Source organism: Fistularia commersonii, chromosome 5, assembly GCF_037954325.1.
Source record: "Fistularia commersonii isolate RoL2024-O1a breed Wild chromosome 5, RoL_Fcom_v1.0, whole genome shotgun sequence".
NCBI lineage: Eukaryota > Metazoa > Chordata > Actinopteri > Syngnathiformes > Fistulariidae > Fistularia > Fistularia commersonii.
This window is the reverse complement of record NC_141288.1, coordinates 2,831,278-2,837,499: the sequence shown is the minus strand read 5'-3', so window position 1 is coordinate 2,837,499 and position 6,222 is coordinate 2,831,278.

Here is a 6,222-nt window from a genome sequence, read left to right as displayed (position 1 = left end):
TCTGGATTGTGGGAGGAAGCCATGCAAACTTCCCACAGTTTGATACCAAAGCGGGAATCAAACCAGCGCTAACCGCTGCACCACCATGCTGCCCATCATAAGAAATGATTAGACCATAATGCGATTTATTTACCCGTGTGTTTTGATATTTTGTTCACTTGAAAATTTCCGGCTGTAACCTGATGTAAACAGAATTTTATCTTCCATTAATGACATTCTTGAAACAAACTGTCTATTTTTTAACTTATGGGATACACTGCAAGCATATAGACCTTTACATTTGTTAGCTTGATGAAATAATGGTGAACAGGTTATTTTTTTACTTTTGGGGCTTTATAGTCAGCAGGTTGTGGTAACTTCACTCAGGTTTCACTAACCTACAGATTTTCTTTGTCACAAAAGAAAAAGAAGCACCAAATGCAAAGATATATTCTAATCAGATTATTTAATAATTGTAAAAAAAAAAAAAACTGTTTTGGTGAATGTTTAATTACAAAGTGAATACAAATTTTAATGGTCGTTAGATCTTCCCACTGATTTTAATGTGACAAAAACAACCCCAATGAGTAAACAATTGGCAAAAAAGAAAGAAAAAAGAAGCAAATAAATCAATGATTAAAAACAAACCTATTTTGCATCTGTGCTTCTGGATAATTGTGTGCGCACCCTGACGACTTGTGCTTTTTTTAATCCATGCGTGCAGAAGAATCCAGAACTAACCTATAATCTGCGCCACGTGTTGTTGTGATGGTGTTGACATATGAGTAAACAGCAGCACAAGAGTCCCCCCCCACCTCCCGCTCATCCCAACCCCCGCAGCTGTGAGTGCCGAGGGGTGGGGAAAGGGGGGGGGCAGAGGGAAATGACTTTCCCGACAAGACACAGAAAATGCAATATCTTAATGCTTCAGGGAACACATCTATCACATGACTGTCACCTTGACCAGGACGCTGGGGGACACCCGGCTGTCCGACCATCACGCAGGACAAGAACAGCAGGTGGAACGTGGAGAGGCCACCAACATGGATAAGATAAGATAATAGGGGAAATTCGTTGTCACAGCGGTACAACAATAACCATACTAATAAACATGAATAGACAAAATAGAGACAGCAAGAACAGCAAGGATAGAAATCGATAACAATGAACAAAAACAACAATAACAAGGGGAGCATTTGGATAATTAGGGTGAGAATGGAGTGACAACAATGGGGATTAGGAAAAAAACATGGATAATGGAATTTGGATGTGACATGTGTGAGCGAGTGAGGTAATGAGGTTGCGGTAGCCCAGATGCAGAGTTGTGTGCCGCCTGCTGTTGTACAGTCTAGTCTGATGGGCATAAAGGAACGTCTGAAGCGTCGGGTTCGGCACCGGGGTGGGATTAGCTGTCGTCTGAATGAGCTGGCTGTTAGCCGCAGCTCGTCGTGAAGAGGGTCGGGAAGGATTGTCCTTCACCCTCCCCACCGCCACGGATTCAGGATGGTCCAAGTTCAGTCCCACCAACAAGCGAGCTTTCCTCACCAGCTTGTTGAGCCTATTGACCTCACCGGTTCAGGCACCACCCCATCAGCACGCTATAGCGAAGAAAGCTATCATTGAGGAACCCGCTACAGATACCAGACAACCTCTGGAAGAACATCCTGTGTTGTATGTCCAGTCCAGTTTGATAATATAGACCCCAACGTACTTGTAAGAGTCCACTATCTCCACCTCTTCACCCAGGATGGTGATCGGTACACGTCTCCTCCGATTCTTCCTGAAGTCTACAACCACCACCTTGGTCTTGGAGATGTTGAGTAGGAGGCGCAATCGGACCTCTGTGGCCCTCCTCGTCATCGTCGTTGATGCATCCAACGATCGAAGACTCATCGGAGAACTTCTGGAGTTGGATGTGTTTTTTTCCCCCATTATTCTGAAAACCAGAAATGTATTTTATCAGGAATTTGGATCAGAAAGGATCATCCAGTCATTAACCACCTGCCTGTGAATCATCCATCCACTGTCAGAGAACCCTCGCTCATGAGTCTATCAGGAGTAAATCTGAACTGCGTGTGTTTTACACAGTAACTTTTTCCATTCAAAGACCTTTTTTTCCAGGACGATTTTTTTGAGTCGACTGTCCGCCAGGGAGACCGGGGGAAGAGAAAAAAAGAGAAAAAACAAATATCTACTTGTGCTTGTGTCGGAGCTGCCAATCAAAGTAAAAGAGCAAGTTCATTTCTATTTATATCACGCCAACAAAAGTTATCTCAAGGCACTTTTCAAGGAGCAGGTTTTGGCCGTACGCTCTTTTCCCTCATGAGCGACCACTTGGCAACAGAGGCGAAGAAACACTCCCTTTTGACAGACAGAATCCAAGTGATGGTGTGCGGCCGTCTGCCTCGACTGGTTGGGGGAATCGAGAGGAAGGACGGTGGATCAACCAATCTAAAGCCCCTCTTTCAATGTGGGAACTTTTTTGCGGTCTCTCGAACCCTTCTAGCAGTGCATTTCACACCCAGGCCTTCAGTAGTGCTCCAGTCATCCCCTTAATAACTGTTATATGGCTATGAAACTGTTGGTCCTTTTAACATTTTCCTATTTTTCTTCATCTTTTCGTTGTGGTGCTGTGTTTCCCTGCACACTAAGTTCTAGTTCCACTCTGGTTTCCCCCTCGGGAAAGTTTTGCACAAACTATAATTGTATTCATGCCGCTTGCTACAGATGCAGCCTGCTCGCTCTGGCTAGAACGCTCTCTGAGGATTCAGTCAAAAGGCATGTGGCACACTGACATCAGCGTAGCCTTCGAGAAGGCTTTGGTGTCACAGCTCGAAATCTGATTGGTTGAAGCAACAGTTTCAACAGTATTTTTTGCCAGAGCAGCTGTGAATCGGATTCTGCTGGCCTCCGAGCGGATTTCTTTGACTTTGATCCTGCCTGGCAACAAATAACAGCTGAAATTTGATTGGTTAAATGCTCTTTTTCAATTAAAATACATGTCAAGGAAAAAGCTATGAAAAGAAGCGAACAGACCATTTGGAATTATCTAATCAGATCGAGATTCAAAATAGAATTAAGATTCAATTGTAATTAAAATCAGTCTGTGATTCAGATATTTTTTTTTGGGCCAGCAGAGAAGGCCTCGCACCACTGCCTTCTAGGAACCAAGCCGTTTCTTCCTGGAACTCATAAGCCGCTCCCATGACCAGATTCAACACCATTTTTAAAAACTCTTGCAGTTAGTGCTTGTCTTTTTTCTTGTGATAAAATGGACAGAACCAGCAAAAAATTGAGCAACAAAGTGGTCCAAGCTTTTCTGGCCTGCTACACTGCAGAGGGATTTCCTGGGCTTGCAGCGGAACAAACATTTTGGCCAAAATAAGTCCGGAGCTAGCAAACGGAGTAGGTCGAGGTTCCTCCTCAATAAAAGACTGAGGTGATTCTCTTCTTTAAAGTAAATAAACATCCAGGTTCTTCCGCTCACCTTTGTGTTGGCTGCCATCTTGTCTTACTAAAACTGCTTCTAGAGGTATTTCTAGAGGCAAGTTTCGCTCCTCGATGACTTCTTCCGGTTCTTTCCTCGACCGTTGCCAATCAGTCTGCAATTTCCTAAAACAGCTGGTCGCCGTGAAAACAAACATCCATGTTTGGTGAAGCACTGAGTGGTTCTGGCAGCAGCTGTGTGCATGCGTGCGTGTGTGTGTGTGTGTGTGTGTGTGTGTGTGTGTGTGTGCGTGCTAGTGTGTGTGTGTGTGTTTTAAACAGTGTTCTTGGAAAACAATAGGAGCTCTTGGCAGCGATGGACGGAGTCGGCAGAGCAGCTGTCAGAGACACTCAGCATAGGATTAATTTGGTAATTAGAACATTTCCATAATGTTAACAAGTGAACAAAAACCTTTTGTGCGACATTCCTCCAACGCTGGCACGGGGTTTCCTGAAATGTTACCACAATATACGGACGTGACCCCGAAAACCAGATTAGTTCCTGCAACTGCTGGAACGTTTAGGGACTGTTCTGCAGGGAGATGAAAAAAAAAAGGGTGGAGAATGTTGTAATAATGTTGTACAGTTGTTTCTACTCAACGAAATACCGCAAATTAAATTGTTCCTTTTAATCCAAATTGACGGACAGTGTTTCAAATGGGTGGCGGCTGCTAGAAATGCTTCAACCTCAGGTGAAAGTTTGGAGATTGACCCCCCACACCTTGTTCTATGTGGTTCCTTTCACAAAAAATACATTTGCAAAAATTGTTTCCGTGTTTCCTCGAACATTGTCAGACACTCACCTTGGAGACTCCAGAACATTGTCAGAGGGTTACCTGGGAGATTCGAGAACGTTGTGATTGGGTCTCCTAAGGGACATGAGAACATTGTTTGAGGGTCATCTGAAGGGCTGGAGCACAATATTTTTGCGTTACCTAGGCGACTTGAGAACATTGTTGGAGGGCTATCTGAGGGACTCGAGAACATTGTTGGAGAGTTAACTGAGAGACTCGAGAGCGTTGTCATTGGTTCTCTGTAGGACTTGAGAGCGATGTTTAAGGGTTGCCTAAAGAACTCGTGACTGTTGTTCGAGGGTGACCTCAGTGACTTGAGAACATTGTTGCAGGGCCACCTGAGGGACTCGAGAACATCGTCCTTGGGTCTCCTGAGGGACTCAAGAACGTTTTTGGAGGGTCACCTGAGAGACTCTGGAACGTTACCATTGGGTCTCCTGAGGGACTCAAGAACGTTTTTGGACAGTCACCTGGGGAATGTGAGAACATAGTCATTGGGCGGTAATTGTCATTGAGACCTCAGATGGTGTTGGAGAGTCACCTGAGAGGGAGATGTTTGGTTGAATGAACGTTACAGGAATGGAGGATGGAACAGAGAAGGAACATCAGGGACTGTCAGCTGACTAGAATCTTGGTCTCTAGAGACTCAGCTCAATGTTTGAGCCCATCTTGAGAAACTTCCAGAAGATTCTTCTGTGGTTTATTATGAGGTCTGATTCTTTTGTACTTCTGCGCCCAGTGTTCTTCCGACCCCGAGTTCCTCTCCACCTCCTCGGGTTCGAATCTACCGAAGGTCAACCGATGTCGCTGAGGTTCAGCACGGGTCGCCTGGAGACACCGGTGGTTCGAACGCATCGAACTGAGCTCTTCGGAAGATGTTCTACCTTCAGATTGTCCTCCGAATGACAGCAAACAACAAAAGAAGAGGGATTAAAAAGTAAGTCCACCTCTTGAGGAACAGGTCACACAGTCTGCCTTTCTGGAGAGGTTCTTCCACAACCTTCAGCTGGTAGCTCCAGGCCTTGGAGACAAGCCCCCCTCCCCCTCCGCCCTGGGAGGTTCCATGGGAAAGGGCTGTTCTCCAGCAGCTCCGGGAGAAATCCTGCTATTTTAGGGAAGAGCGTCAGGCTGTTGACCGGCAGCCCAGAGGCCCTCTGAAGCCTGCAGGGCATCTACCTTCTGTGGCCTCTAGGGGGCGCCACTGAGCAGCTCGCCCTGCAGCCAGGAAAGTCTTTAAACGGTGTGTGTGTGTGTGACGGATAAACGGTTTTAAAATCGACATTAAGCAGTTTGTTCTCCTCAAACGTTTTGCCGCTGTTATTTGTCCGTTTTAAAGCTTTCACTACTTTCTCGCCGTTTCCATGACAACTCCCGCTGTGCGGCTTCACCGGTCTACAGTTCAATGAAAACACGCACGATGACGTTTCTGACTTTGCAATGACGTCAGAGCCCGAAGGTCTGACCGCAAGCCCAGTCGGATTCCTTTAAAACCCCAAACTTTTATTTTTCTCTTTCCCCCCCCCCTTCCAACTGTATTTAACTTCTAAAACACGAACAAACAATTATGGCTAAATGTGAAGCATACGAGGAACAGAAAAGGATGTTGTTTTCAAATTAAAAAATCGTATTTTTTTTTTATTTAATGACATAATAATCATCATAAAAAAATAAACCCTTGAACTTTACAAACGTGCGCCTGCAAAACGACTTCCGTTTGTTTTATTTTCTTCTCCTCCTTCCCGGACAGTTAAACCGTCATTAATGGGCCGGGGGTTGGTGTTGGTGGTGTCGGTGGTCGGGGGTGTTTGCCTGCGTGTGCGTGTGCATGTGCACGTGTGCAACAGGTTTCCCATCATGAATGAAACCCCGTGCGTAAAAATCAACACCAACAGGCGTCCAAGCGCGCCACCCCTCTCTCCCTCCCTCCCTCCCTGCAAGCCGCCAATAACCTTGAGCGTGCAAC